The following is a 16,997-nucleotide window of genomic DNA, read 5'->3' on the forward strand; positions in this document are numbered from 1 at the left end:
TAGTTTTGCGCCCTCGTGTTTGTCTGGTGGGGCGTATACGTAACATTGACATTTTTTTGTCAATGCGAAAGTTTCACACTGCATCCAACGTGTTTGTGTTTCTACAATTATTAAAACATATCATTGACACAGTATTTGAGTTTTGCCGCCAAATTGTTTTTCATTTTATTTAAATTTTTTTTTTTTTTGTTTTTTTCTGTTTTCAATTTTGCAATAAAACAAGTGCAATTACAGTGCAGGGCAATTATTTCATTAAAAATGCGTTCAATTGAATTTTATGTTTAACCTTGCATTGCCAGCAGACAACTGCATAAATACACATGCTTTATGGCAGCAATAATTATTGAATGATTTATTGCACGTTGGGTGGGCACGGCTGGCAATCAATGTGTGTGTTGAAAGTGTGCTTTCTTTGATAGTTGGCGATCTTAAGATTGAAATGTTGATTTTGTCTTCTGTATACAGAAAAGCTAAGAATTATTTCTCTAAAATTATAGTTAGTGTATTGAATTAAAAAACTATTACATAGAACCTCTTTATATATTAAAGATAAATATATTAAAGACTAATCTCATTTCAATTTTTTCCCCATAATCTTCTCACTACAAAGCCACTTCAAACCACAAATTTCTCATGAACCTTCATATATTGGAACCTGTAATTAATTTTCTATAATACATACCCCTTATGTACCTTATATTTATCGATGCAATCAGCCCACATTGTCTTATATGCTAGAGCCACCGCATATATTCACCTGTCATGGATTACCCGTACAAGTAGCGGCGTGGTTGCATGTGATTACTTTTAAATGAGTGGCAATTATTGTATCTACATGCCACATAAATGACTTACCAACACACACATATATGCTTTACTGTATATATATGTACATATATTGTGTATTTGTGCGTGTTTGCAAGGTGCTAACCTCAATATTTGTAGGCGTTATAAATTTGCTCACAAGCAACTCAGTTTAGCTTGCCAACAAGAGGCGGCAATTGCAAGGGTAACAAAATGTTGAAAAAAAAAATATTAAAAAACAACAAATCGAAATTATGCTAGTGAAATCAATGTAAGTGGGCTAAAAGTTATTTACAGATAACTCAATGCATGTGTGTATATGTGTGCATGAGTAAAAGTGTTGACCTGCTGACACGGAAATGTATGGATTGCAAAGAGTATGTCAAGAACTCTAATGGAGTTGTATGATAAAAAGTGGTGTGTAGGTGTGTGATATATTGAATTATGTTGTTTAAAGTCATAAAATAAGGGTGAATGTACACATGTGATGGATGAAAGGGTACCGCTGTACTAAGGTGTCAATTTATTCAAGAGAATTTGGAAAGCTACATATATTAGGTGTCATATATTTTCAAAAGAAAGGCATATACTTCGAAAGGAGGAATTCAAATATTTCTAAAATTTGATTGCTGCTTAGAGTTTTTTTTTTCGAACATTCTAAGCTTAAAAACTGCTTTGAATAAAAATGTTAAAAAAATGTTAAATATGAAGTTATGTCAGTTTTTATTACAGAAAGTAATGAACATAATTTTTTTAAATATTTTCGAAATAGAGATCAATTTGATAGATCAAAAGCTTATCGAAAAAATAAATTTCTACATATGGAGTTACGTCATTTTATGCTTTCTGTTAACAAGAGAAAAAAATTTTTTTTTTTTAATAAAAAAATAATGAAAAAAATATTTTTAAAAATATTCTCTAAATGTAAGACAAATTGATAAATCTGTTACTTTTCGAATAAGCAAATTGCAAAATATGGAGTTATGTCATTTTGTGGTTTTAGTTTACAAAAGTAAGAAATAAATCTCTTTTTACTTATTTTATTAAATACGAGTTCAATTTGATAAATTAAAATAATAAATATTTTCGCTGTATTAAAAAAATAACATAACTACGTAATTAAAAATTTCACATTCAATCAGAAAAAGTTTTAAAGTTTGTTTATTAAATTTTTGTGAACGCAAGATTATTTAACTTTTTTAAGTACAAAATGCTACAATAATACATATAAAATTGCAAAATTTTCAAATATCGAGTTAAGTCGTTTGTATGTAAAAAAATAAAATAAGCTTTTTATATAAAAATATATATTATTTTAACAATAATTTTGCACGAATTATGCAAAACAAGAAACAAAAGGCATTTTCTCTGTGAAAATTGATATAACTCCATAATTAAAGGTTTTGAGTTTAACCAGCAAAGCGTTGACATGCAAAGTTTTGCTTTTAGGTTGTAGAACTAAAAGTATTAGTATTTTGTATTCTAATACATAAAAATTTCGAAATTTTCAAATATAGAGTTATGTCATTTTTGTGTAAAAAAAGAAATGGCGAAACTTTCTTTTAAATACATATATATTTTTTTAACAAAAATTTAGCGCAAAGCAATCATAACTAGAGAAAAAATTTAGCTTCGGTACAGAAAAAAACTATATAACTCCATAATTAACAATTTCGAGTTTAACCAGCAAAACACTATTGAAAACTTTAGTTTTTTAGCTTTTTTAACTAAAAATTCATGGAAGAAACTTCTAGAGTAACATTCACTCGAATTATTTCATTAGTTTTGTATGCAATTACAAACGATAATTGTCTTATATACACATAACTGGTTCTTATCAGTTCAGGAACCAGCCAGTGTCTATAAAATAACATACGCACTGTATGAATTCCACAATCAAGTAATTCCACACACATGAACAATTACTCATATTGTTTCAATTGTTTCAAAAATTCCGTTAATCTTTAACTGATCGGTTATAAATGCTTACTTACTTATGTAGACATATGTATGTATGTACATATCTAAGTAATTTATGATATCTTATCTGCTTTGCGGCCTCAATACGCACCAGTTGATAGACAAAACCATGAGTTTTTTGGGCACAATTGTAGAATAGTGTGTGTGCATTGTTTGTAGATAATCGGGTATATTCGGAATTAGTATTAAATTTAAATGTGTCAGCTTACTTAAGGAAATTTAAAACAATAAATCAGCTTGTTAACGAAATTGGAAGTAATTTCAAAAAAATATATATATACTATATATAATAAATATAAATTTATGGACACCTAAACTTGAAGCAGCTATTTCCGCAATTATTTCAACGCATTTATGAAAACCTACTTTATATATTTTATCTTACTGCGTGCGCTCAGAATTTTGGCGTTTAGTGCTCTTATCAGCAATTTTTTTTTTTAATTTTGTTGATTTTTTCACGAAAATATTTCAATATGTTAAATTATATATACTTGAGTACTTGCCAGCACTAAGCACTTTCTGGAAATAGAATTAAGCAAGTTCTGCCTTAAATCTCAACTATAAAAAAATGTTTTTCAAAATAGTAATGAGCCATTTTCCTATGAATTTACTTATCTAAACAACTGTTGTCGCCACAATTTTCATAGAAATGCATTGTAATGCAAATGACTGTATTTAATATTCCTACAACCTCAACAACCTCTTCATTATATGAAAAGCCACTTAGACTTTGTATTTATAATGAAGGCAATACTTGACAATTTATTAGTGTACTTACTTAGTATTATTTGAGGCACTTTAAGCTTTTTCTCTCGGCATTGATTTGCGTTGTTGAGCTCTCTTCAACTCTCTTGTCTCGTCATTAGCTTGCTGTGTTTGTAGCACGCTAACTATTTCTAAGACTTAATAAGAGTTAAATAAGTGTTAAAGGTCGCATAACTTTACTCTGATTGCTGCTAAAACAACAAACATGTTTGACTGGTGTCAGAAGTGAAGAGCAAAGAAAGGTTATTCGGTTAGGAAACAAAGTTATATAATTGCAACGGGTCGTTATCATTTTTGGTTTAATTGAAAAAGTGCGTTAGTGCAATAATGTGTAACTTTTTTGTACTAAAATAAAAATATTTATTTTTTTTGTATATAATCATATAAAGTAGCCTAAAAAGTTCATGAAAAGTAGTCTCAGAAGCCGTTTGTTTGCTATTTTTTCATTGCATCATTAAAAAGACAATATACTAACATATTTTGAGAAAAACTTGCACCACTACAATTTGTTAAAAAAAAAACTAAATGTTGGTTACAAAATTTTTCAAGAAAATTCATAAAAAAAATACATAATTGACACTTGATAGAGTTATAGTACAACATGACATTTCTCAACAATTTTTTTAGTCAACTAAACCAACCAGTTAGCCATATTTCAATATAAAAATGTTATTTCTTACAAATTTTACTCAAATATATGCAAAGACAGCTTGACTAACTCGTTAGAATAGTTGGTGACTTTATCACTCTTTTTTCTCTTATTATAAATTTTAAATTTACGACACATAACCTATTCATCAAAGTAATGAAAAAAATAGCTGAAGCTTTTTTGAACAAATATGTTCAATAAAAAATTAAATTAAAAATTAAACTCCAACAAATTAATTACATTAACTGTATACATAACTGATACATTGCCCTTACATAACCATTACATAACCGAAACTTTAAAAAAAGTAATAAATAATTACTGGTTATTAACAAAAATTGAGTCAACTTCACTCGGTACTCTCTGAAAAGTACACACATGTGTAAAATTTATTGACACAACTGCGTAGACTTGCCGCAGTGAAAAATAATTCTTCTATGCATACTTCAATCATATTTTTGGCCTAGCAACGCAGACAAAGCGCGCAAGTGGCGCACTGACGCACATGACACGTTCTTATTTTTTCGAAAAGAACAAACAAGGCAAATGCCTAAGCACATGTGCATACATATAGCGGTGCGAGTACAGACGCACATGCGTTAATTCTAAATTTACGCCAGCAAATGCCGGTCAATGCGTGAACAAGCAAGCACCTGCAAATTTCTTAGAACACATTTATTTGCCTTTTTGTTGCTGTTGTTTCATTCGCCGACAACTATCATTCATCACTTGGCCGCTTTAATGCGCCTAATTGAACTTTTTTTTCGCTGGTGGTGAAATTGTTGCGGCATTTTTTACAAGCGCTTGTACTACTCATGTGTAACAGTCATAAAATTTCCGTAATTGTATGTATAGTATGTTTTGATTTTATGACCTACTGTGCCCAGCGGCGTCATCTGCCATATGTACGAGTATATTGTTGAAGGCAAACAGTCACTCTGACTCGGCAGCTGATAAAGTGGTTGCCGCCTTCGATAGCGCTTATCAGCGGTCGATTGTGTGTGGCGGCAACATTTTTTTACAACAATGCTTACATATGTTCACATTTATTGATGATTGTACGTGTGTGAAAAGAAGAACAAAACTTAACTTCGGCTGCACTGAAACTATAATACCCTTCACAGGTGTATTTCCTATAACATAAAAGGTTATAAAAAGTTCTTCATTTCGATTTTTATCGGTCAGTTTGTATGTCAGCTATATGCTATAGTGGTCAGATCTGCACAATTTCTTTGGAGCCTTTAGCGCGTCGTTGGGAAATAATCCACGCCAATTTTCAATGAGATTTCTCTTCAAATAAAAAAATTTTCCATACAAGAGCTCGAATTTGAACGGTCAATTTGTATGACAGCTATGTGCTATAGTAGTTCGATTTAAATAATATTTTCGAATATTGAAGCGTTGGCTTGGATAATTATTCGTACCAAATTCCATGCAGATATCTCATCAAACAAAACAGTTTTCCATACAAGAGCTTAATTTTGCGCGGTCTGTTTGTATGACAGCTATATGCTATAGTTGTCCGATCTTAAAGATATATTCAGATGTTACGCCGTCGGCTTGGATAATAATTAATAACAAATCTTGAGCAGATAGCTTTTCAAACAAAAAAGTTTTCCATACAAGAACTGGTTTTTGAACGATCATTTTCTATGGTAGTTACATATATACTCTTGTGATTGAATATTAACAGTTCCGACAAATAACGAGCTTCTTGAGGAGAAAAGGACGTGTGTAAAATTACAGAGCGATATCGCACGAACTGAGGGACTAATTCATGTATTTACAAGCAGCCGGACATGGCTAAATAGACTCAGTTTGTCACGCTGATCATTTATATATATACTTTATATAATCTACAAAGTTGTCCACCGATTCTTACAAACTGCGCGACAGCTGAATATATCTTATTCAGGGTATAAAAACACATGCAAAAGCCTTACAAATCACTTGAGTGTAAAAACACGTACTATTTATGCGTTGAACTTCCTGGTGTGAGCTTTACGAGCTGTGCGTACTTTCCCGCTTTCCACCATCAGCCACTGCTTCGTTTCATTTATTTTTATGTTTTTCAGCCGATTTTTTTGTCGCTCACTAGGTTATCACTGCTTAATCAGTTTCATACTTGCTGCCGTGCGCCAGTGCGTATACGTAACCCACTCTGCACGCATTCGAATGACATTAATTAGTCGCTTTTTCTCAACTTTTTTCACAAACACAACTTTGTTTTTCATTGACTTAAGTAATTACACTCGCTTGCGCTTAAAATGCATTCCACTCATTAATTATTCACTAATTTATAGCTTAGAAGCGTGTCACATTAAACGCCAAAAAACTAATCACAGAAAAAATTAGGCATACATACAAACATATCTGTAGTCAATCAGGCTGACAGTCACTTCCAAGCGGTTCAAATGCATTGCTATAAATATGTGCGATACACATGCGCATACGTGTGTGTGTGCATGTGTGCAACTCTAATCGATCAGCAGCTGTCAATTGCCGCTGCGCTGCCGCTATTTATTGTTGACTGCTCCAAATACCTGCTGGTGCTGCCGTCGTTGTCGCTGTCGCTGTCGCTGTTGCTGTTGCTGCTGCTGACAGAGCGTCGTAACGGTTTCGTACACATTCGTCGTTCGTTTACAAGAAAACGCCAGCAAAAGTGAACGTGAAAAGCGCGCACATGTTCGCCAGTACAAACGTACATATACCGCAATACAATACCAATACATACACGTTATATATGTTCGACAAACCGATTGATTGGTCGCATTGAGGCGATGAAAACGATTTTTGTTCTTGCTCAGTCATATTATTGGTTTGTTTGTCTGTAGTCATTTGTGAAGTTTTGGAGTGCGTGTCAGGGGTGCATTTGCATTTGGGTTTTTTAAGTTGTAAATGCACTATCTGGTACGACACGCCATGACGGACGATCTTCCTAGCTATCCAATGCTTAAGCGTGCACTATGAAAGAGAATTTAAAAAACATATTTAGAATTACTAAAATAGAAAGAAACCTAAAACGAAATATTTTAGCGAAAATATGCAAATAATGTTGAAAATATGCAATTTTTTTAATAAAAAAATATTTACTAAGTGTTAGTGTTTAACATATTTATTTATTATTTTATTTATTAAATATAGAATAATATGTTATATGTATATTGTGAGTATATTTTAGCATAATTTAAGAATTTTTATATATATTCTGCAGCTGCATTACATTATAATTAATTATGTTAAAGAAAAACATATATACGTATTTAAAAAATTACACAAAATAAAAATTTATAAACATTTTAAAGAATAAAATATGAATAAACATCATCAAAATATATAAAAGTATGTTGTTTTATTTTAGTAGTAAGCGCCGAAATTATTAAAAAAAAAATAAACAAAAAAAACAAAAGTTAAAATATAAAATAAAAATAAATTAAAATTAATAGATATATAAAACGAAAATATGAAAAACACAACAAAAATAGTAAAAATTAAACAGAGATGTTTTTAGAATACAATTTGTTTATAAATTTTTTTATAAATTAAAGAGATATTTTTTTTATTTTTTAAACAAATACTTTTTTATTTTTTCTTAAACGTACATACAAGGTATTAAAAAGAAAAATTTATAATTATTTAAAAGGAAACAAAAAAGCGGAATCAATAGCATTGTTGTCGCAATAGTTTTTTTTCTAAAAAAAAATAAAAAAAAATAAAAAGATTTTTTCGGGAAAGAGTATATATAAAAAAAAATAAATAAAATTACATAGTGAAAACATCAATAGCATTAGTTTTTTTCTAAAAAATAATAAAAAAAAATAAAAAGATTTTTTCGGGAAAGAGTATATATAAAAAAAATAAATAAAATTACATAGTGAAAACTAACAAATAAAGAAATATAGCAAATTGTAAAAATTATTCAAATTTTTTACATAAATAAGTCTCATAAATTATTATTTATAAAATCATAAAAATACGAAAAAAATAAATTATTATTTTTTTTAATATAAAAATAAATCTTTATTAATGAAATCCGCAAAAATAGTATTTTAAATTTTTTTTAACAGAAAATGCAAAAAAATACTTTTATTTCTCAATAGAAAAGTAAATTTTTATATATGTAAAATCAATTAAATTGGGAAAAATATTATTAATTTTTTTATCATTAAAAATGCGAAAAAATAATATTTTTACTTTTTAAACAGAAAAATAAATCTTTATTTTATACAAAAATTAATCTTTTTTAAAAAGTCAATGAAAATGTGAAAAATAATATTAAGTTTATTTTCAATAAAAGCATAAATCTTAATTTTTAAAACCAATGAAAATGAAAAAAATAATATTAATTTTTGTTTTTGAAAAGAAATTATTTATAAAAACAATAAAAAATAATATATATTTTTTTTAGAGGAAAAAATATTTTTTATCAAAGCAATAATTAAATCAGTATTCTTCGTTTTGAATATTACACAATTTTTTCATATTAAAATATGGCGAAGAAAGTCAAAATTAAAGGCGGCTGCTTTTAAACTTCACTTCAATCAGCAAGCAAAATTTCTTTATAATCTCCATGTACTTGGTATATGTATGCAATACATTTTGTTAAAAAATTGTCAGAAAGAAATGTGTAACTGTTGACCTTGAGCAAGTCACATGCGATTTCTGTCAGCAAGCCAAACCCACTGATTCATACGCCCAGCGATAAAATAAATTACCAAGAATTAGTGCTGAGCCCTTTTCAAAGTACATACCCACAAACAGATGTACATACATATATTATTCATACTTCAATTTACTTGCCGATAAAATAAAAAATATATATTGTATACCGCAAATTAAAATGTGAAGAATTCAAAGCGTTTTTGGCTTAGCAACGTAGTGACCCTGACCCAAATTTAAGCGGTGCTTGTCTCCGTTATGCACAAAAAGCGTTTCATGCATTATATAACTGTACTCTACGTACCAAGAAGTGCTACATACATACACATACAAATATGCACGGGTATTTGATGAATATTTGCTGCACTTTGGTGTTTAGTAGCCGCTGACTGATTTATCTTCAACACAAGTAATAGCGGTTTTGATAGTTTATCGGCAAAGAAGTAGGCATTATAAAAATTATAGATATTAACATGTGATAAGTCATTTTTGTTTTATTGCTTAAAGGTTACTCATTCCTTACGGATAATTTTTTTTTTAGTATACAACTAAATGTTAGACATTTTCAGAATAGAAGTGACACTTTTTATTGAATTATAAATTATAAAGTTGCTAATCTGTTGATAGTTAACAATTATTTTGAAAACAAGGTAGAAAAATATATTCTAAAATGCATTTCTTGCACTAGTTATCAATTATTTAAAAAAAAAAAATATTCTACGATACATGCCTTGAATTGACGCACCCAGCCATAGGTTTCTAAACCACAATCGATATAAAAATATACATATTGAACCTTATTGAAATGAACCTTATTGTATATTGAAAATGCCTGAGTGCTTTTTAATATTTTATCTGTCTGTAAAAATACATAGAAATAAATTAAATTTTTTTAAATCCGGATTTATGCTTATGACTATGTCTAGTGGCTTTGCCGTCCCCTTTAAATACTTTTACTGCAGTATAAACTGAGTTCAAAATATTGATTAAATTAGCAAATTCCAAAATATTTCTTATATTTATTCGTGTATAATATTTCAACTTACCGAGAAAAGAAATTATTGAAGAATAATTCGCACTGCATTGAAGAATTTCCAAACAATTCACATGATAATTCTAAAGCTGCCTTAATAAACCTTATACTTTATTGTCTTATACTATATTCTGTTAACCGTAGCTCAAAGAGCTCAGAGATTTTATAGCCCACTTATTTGCAATCAAAATTTTTTGAAATAGCCATCTAACTGTGCAGTTATATCTCGAAATGACATACTTCAACAATTGTTTTATACAGCTGGACTAACTATACCAATATTTCAATGTAAAAAAGGTTACTTCTTCAAATATCTTTTAAATATGGATACAAAACAGAATAACTAGTTCAATGGATTTGAGTTGATCGATAATTTACATCCAAAATGTGAATGTGCCTATGAATTATCACAATTTTTGTTTGAGTTTCTCGCACAGACTTCTCATAAAGGCACATCCAGTATTCGGTTGACAATTTGAGTATTAAAAACTTTTCGGGGTAGAACATATGGTAAACTAGCATGTCACATTTCTTAAGATAACAGCTTAGCCAAACATTTGTCCAAGCTGGCTGCAGTATTTGAAAAAGCTCATACATATAAATTCTATCAGCAATACTTTTTCAATGGAACTCCACGACAAAAGTGTTATTTATTATTTAATTTAAAAAAATCAACTGCTTAAATTTGAGGTTTTCAATCCAATGTAATATTGGTAGAAATAATTTGGTTGTCTTTTGGCTCTATGTTGGTTCAATAAGTCTTGTAATCTATAAATGAACTATTTTCATAAGAGGCAGATCACTATTCCATATTGCGATTTTGAATAAATTTCTTCCTTAAAAACTGATCTGGTTATTATATTATAATTTCAAATCGTTTTACCGAGTAATTGCAGGCAATGTTGCCAATTTTCACTTCACGAACTAATTTGTACTTTTTATACCTTCTAAATTAAACATACTTGTATGTATATTGGGCCATTGACTAACCAATATTTTGAGAAATTGAAGTAAAATTACTTGTAATTTCCATGTGAAATATGAAATATGAAAAATAAACTGTTTTTACACTCGACAAAATTCCTTGAATCATATTTGCCGTTTTTACCAATAATTCATGAAATTTATTAAAGCCATAGCTATAGCTAAATTGGATTATACTACATATGTTTTACAAACGCGTTTGCCAAGGCCTTACAAGCGAAAATTAATTGAAATTGAACTATTTCCATAAGAGTTGATATTTGAATTTCCTATGAAACTGGACTTGCCAGGAAAATCATTTTGAGCTATTTATTTGATCAAACTGGCTTTCGCTGATTAACTAAATAAGGAAAACAAATTCAGGAAAGATTTGTTAAATTCTACCAATATCTCTAATAAAAATAAATTTTGGCAGCACAGGGTGTTCGTACTAAATGTTCATATGCATTTTGAGGAAATCAGTTATGTCGGCGACATACATAAATAAAAACTGCAGTGTTTTTCAATGTCTGGAATCAGAATTTGGGAATGAAAACAGAAAACCAAAAAATATTTATATTTTTTTGGCTTTTATTAAATAATTTTCTATTCAAAATATTAAAACTCAAACGAAAACTAATTTTGTATAGATTTTAGGTCAAACCAAATTCAATTTTTTTCTGAATATTTTACTTGAAATATGTATACACTTTGATCTCAATTTCCGGAAGAAAGTTCGACAAATAATATCTGTCTGCGCTATGAATAATATTACATATTTTAATATATTTATGAAAGCAAAATATTTCACATTTTACCAATTTTAATAATTATTATTTATTTTTTAAATTGCAATATTTATTATTTAATATCAATTTTTGAAATTCAAATACATTCACATACACTTTTTATTATTCCAAAATATGGTGTCTCTCTGTATTTCGAAATTTGTTTTCTATCTTTTTAACGGCGAATGGCTTGCATTTCCCTTGCCATGGCAAGCTTAAAGCATAATTAGCAGCCAAAACGTTGCATAGTTTTCAGCATAACCAATTATGTGCAGATATGTCTTTGCATATGCATATGTATATATGTGCGCTAAAGTTAACATCGGCAGTGAAAAGCAAAGTGAAAAGCTTTGTCAACGCACAGAACGCAACAGCACAACGAACGGTACAATTCAAAAAATGGCCACGCGTTGACACTTTCAGAGCCAAACACAAGTACATATACATACAAACGAATTTGTATGGGTGTGCATGTGTAGATATGCCGTGGAATGTTGATTAGCAGAGTTAGAAACACCACAGATGTCGCCGGCGGCTTCAAATGTCAACATGACAAATGTCAAAAAATCTGAAAAAAATAAAAAAAAAAATAGAAATTGAATGAAAGAAATCGAAAAAATAAACCTTAAACAACAACAAATACGAGTATGTATATACTTATATATTTATACTGACATTATAACAGCACTCAGAGAAAAGGCGGCAAATATATGTTAGTTTCAAACTAAAATCGGACACTTTATTTTATGTATTATATATTATGAAAGTGTATGTTTATATATCTATATACATAAGTATATGTAATGGTTATTTACTTATATAAACAATATTATAAAAATTAAAAAAAAAAAATTTTTGAAGTCATGATTGAGTTTTTGGTTTTAATTTCTAAGCGTTTATAACTATATACTTATATAACATTTATATATAATACATAAGTGTATCATATAATAAAATTTATTTCCTAATCAGAATCTTCAGTGTAAATTTCTCTTACCTAAAATTTACCGTTATAACAACTCTTCTCCATTTCAACTGTATTCGGCTAAGCGCTTTGGCAGTGTGGTTAGCTGGTTGTGTCGCTTACTTCATTGAATTCACAGCCACTATCTTCACTGCCGCCGCGATCGGCTGTTCCAACGCAAAGGTGAAAACTTATACTGATTTGTGCGGTTCTCAGACTCTAGTTACCACAAGTTAAGCAAATACCAAATGAAATATATAAACATTATTTATATAAAATCAATATTGATAATTATTAAATATTAATCATCCTTTTCAGCAAAGACTCCCAATATACATATGTACATATGTATAGTATTATAGTATATAAGGGTATTATACATATAATAACACCGATTATGCTAAAGCAGAAAACAGCTATAACCACAAACAACTGTTCATCAAGCGTAACATATTCTAACACAATCCATATAAGCAGAATTTAAATTCGTCGGTCGTTGATGTGGGAATGACTGATACTAGATTGATTTTGAGTCTAAATATTAACCAGAAAAATCATGAGAGTTGCTCTAAATTGTCTTATTTTCAAAACAGCCATGCATCAAAGGCAGGCAAGACTTTTGTGATCCTCTCACTTTGCAAATAACAAAGTCGTCCGGACGAACACTTCATCAAACTTCTCTCAAAGATATAATCCCGATTTTTGTCTGCAGCTCTAAAGACTTTTTGATATGAGTCGCAGATGTTTTACGAGAGTATCATCAACTGATGTCATTGCCCATGACTCCAGATTATATAGCACGACGGTAATCATGAGGACTTGCAGAGTTCGGTCTTTGTTTGCCGAAAGAGGACTTTATTTTTCAATTGCCTACTAAGTCCAAAGAAGCACCTATTGGCTAAAATGATTCTGCGTTGGATTTCGAGACTGACATTGTGTTCATGCTGGTACCAAATAGGCGAAATTATGTACGACTTCAAAATTATGAATATCAAAAGTGACGTGCGAGCCAAGTCGCGTATGCGATGACTGTTTGTTTGATGACAGGAGATATTTCGTCTTGTCTTCGTTCCTAACCAGACCCATAAGCTGTAAACTCTTATAGAAGATTGTACCTACTCTATTTAACTCTGCTGCTCTTATTATTTTCTCCAACAATAGATTGAAGAAGTCACACAATAAGAGTATACTTGTCTGAAAGCTCGCTTTGTACCGAACGGCTCGAAGAGGTCCTTCATAATCCGGACGGAGCTTCTGGTTTTGCTCAACCTCAGCTTAAACAGCCGAAGTCAGATATATGATTATATATATATAGTGTAAGTGATGAGGATGCCGAGGCGAGTTAAAATCCGTCTGTCTGCCCGTGCAAGCTGCAACTTGTGTCAAAATTTACTTATCGTAATAAAATTCTGGATACTTGTTCCTTGACAAGAAAAATAAGGAGGATTTGTAGATGGCGTAATCATACCACTGTCACACCTCGGTGAAAATCTATATCTCAGGACCTACTCTACTGATATACACCAAATTCGGTAAGTATAATTATCCTATCGTCCCTACATTCTAATGAAAAAATGGGCGATTCAGATAAAAACCACGCCTACAATATAACACAATATTAAATTCCATCTTACTCTTTCACTTTCCAGTATACAAATCAAGAACCAATCAATAGATCCGCATACAACTTTGCAGAATTAGTGTCCTCATGGTATTTCATTTTTCGCCGAAAAGTTGTCGAAATATGGACGATAACTCTTCAAGAACCCTAACGTGAGATATGTGGACCCAAACGCGAATGGCTGATTCTTCCCGAAAATATCGGTCAATCTGTGGATATACTGCTAAAATTCGTGGAAAATGTTTATTTGATAATAATATACTGTTCTCTATAGAATGGTTTGAAACGGATCAATACTTTCCTTAGCTCTCATATACCTAATATAAAGATTTTCGAACTTCCAGTTCGCTTAATGCCACATATATCGGTCAGTATGAGAGTTATTTTAATGAAATTGAGAGAGCGTATTTTTCTAATAACAGTGTATCTTTGTACCAAAAATGGATAAAATCGGGGGACAAATTTCCTTTGCCGCCATATAACTTGCATTCAGGATTTTGAAACGTCTGGTTGATCTTAGCAGTGGTCGCTTATAGGCCGCCGAACATCTGAACGAAAAATGATGAAATGAAAAACCATTAGCTGCATACTTTGGCTGTACTTCTTCGATAAGGACAGTCAAAAATTAGTTTAATGTTTCTCGATTACACTCGATCTACTACGGCACTCCAAAAAGGATCATTCACTGTCGCACTTATTTGGGCTGTTCCGTGGATGAAACTTAAAAATAAGTCTCTACTAGAAGCTATAGTCGGCGCAATAACCTATGGTTGAAAAAATCACAAAATATCGGAGTTCAAAACAATTCAAATTTACCAAAAATTTTGCCTGCCGAAACTGGTAGGTCACTGTATGGATGACTATAAACGGAACATGCAGAAAAATTGATAGTGATCAGATTATTTGTATCCGAGTAATCACTCAAGTAAGTTTGAAAAAAATATAGTTTTGGAATAAAGATAAAGTGATGAAGAACTGCGAGGCTACAAATTAGAAGGCTATAACTCAAAAATTATTTGAAGTAACGCTTTAAAAATTTAGTATGTTATTTTTAAGGCCATGACCTATAAAAATATGAAAGAAATCGATTTTTTGCAGTTGTCCGGAAAATGATTGTAACGTGAGCCCAACATCACAAAAATCACCGATCTCGTATTGGCAGACGTTTCATGGTTATGGACGAAACATGGAGTGGAGGCCAATACACTTTTGTCGGCACATCAGCAGAGTATCAACAAATATGCAACACAGTTGCTGTACTGCTGCAATTATTACGAAGCTCGAACGCACCCGATGTTTTCCTGGGATTTACAAGATGTGACCTACATCGGTTACCTGTGTAAGGGGAAAACGCTTACAGGGTTCAAAAATGCCGATTTCGACGCCGAACTGCGAAGAAAAAGACCCCACTTGGTGAAGAAAAAGTACTCTTCAAACGTGTACCTACATTTCAGGGTATACGTTATTAAATAGTAGTGTAAATAGTTGATTTTAAGGATAATTGTACATGGGCAAGTTCAGTATGCTATGCTATGTCTCTTAGATTTAACGCTTTGGTCCTACATTGATTTAAAGTAAGATACTAATGGTGATATACTACTATGAGTCAAAAATTATAAGACTTTGTTCAAAATTTTAAAATTCTTAAATTATTCTTTAAAATTTATTTCGTCCCCCTCAAAGTAATCCCAGTTGGCACCAATACATTTGTGCCAATATTATTTCCAATCCTCGAAACAGTTCTTTAAGTCAATTTCCGGAATAGCCTTCAATGCGCGTAGCTATTCAAGTTTAATATCTTCAATTGAATCAAAACGGTTTCCTTTGAGTTTACTGAATAGCCAGAAGTCCCACTGTGCTAAATAAGGCAACTACGGTGGTCGATATTTATTGAAAATTTGGCAAACAACTCACGAAGAACCAATGCGGTATGCGACGGTGCCTTATCGTGATGCAAAAACCAAGAGTTTTCAGCCCATAACTCCCCGTCTTATTACGACTAACTTGGCGCAAATGACGCCTAACACTCAAATAGTATTCGGTGTTGAGAGTTTGGACCGTCGGAAGAAATTTGGAGTGCAACACACCTCGATAATCGAAGATACTGTAGCATAACCTTGATTTTTGACCTGCTTTGCCACGATATTCGGTCGATTGATCGTCTGTTTCCGGGTCTTAAGGATAGATCCATAACTCATCGCCCGTAATAAAACGTTTCATGACATCTTGGTAATCGGAAAGCATTCTTTCACAGAACAGGACGCTGTTTTTCGAAAAAATTGTGTAATATTGGAACCCATTGTGCTTTCACTTTTCTTCTGATCAAATGATGTTTCAAAATGGTTTTCAGTGATCCTTCCGATATTCCAAAGATGCCAGTAAGATCTCGGACTGTTAATTGTTGATTCTTAAGCACCAATTCCTTTATTTTATTGACGTGTTGATCATCAGTTGATGTTAATGGCCGTCTTGGTTCGTCGTCAACGCGTTCTCGATCCTCTTAGAATAATTTTGAACAATTCAAAACACTTGCTCGCGACAAACAATTATCACCGAAGGCGTTTTCCAGCGTACTGAACGTTTTGGCATCAGAAAATTGGTTCCGCACACAAAATTTTAATGGAACTTCTTTGTTGAATGAATAATTTCACTCAACGTTAAAATCGCCGAAGACACTTTATATACTGCAAAAAACAAGCGTATACTAAATACTAAAGATTATTTTGATGTGACATTTGGCACAGATGTCACTGGCAGTCATACTAACCTAA

At 31.0% G+C, this 16,997-nt stretch overlaps 1 long non-coding RNA gene across 1 annotated transcript; it reads left to right on the forward strand.

Annotated features, from left to right (window-relative positions):
- The first annotated feature begins 13,493 nt into the window (after positions 1-13,493).
- Positions 13,494-16,345, forward strand: LOC126762580 (uncharacterized). The gene is made up of 3 exons (XR_007667485.1): positions 13,494-14,137; positions 14,255-15,266; positions 15,325-16,345. It is a non-coding gene; the product is annotated as an uncharacterized LOC126762580 (long non-coding RNA).
- Positions 16,346-16,997: the final 652 nt, after the last annotated feature.

Source organism: Bactrocera neohumeralis, chromosome 2, assembly GCF_024586455.1.
Source record: "Bactrocera neohumeralis isolate Rockhampton chromosome 2, APGP_CSIRO_Bneo_wtdbg2-racon-allhic-juicebox.fasta_v2, whole genome shotgun sequence".
Taxonomy (NCBI): domain Eukaryota; kingdom Metazoa; phylum Arthropoda; class Insecta; order Diptera; family Tephritidae; genus Bactrocera; species Bactrocera neohumeralis.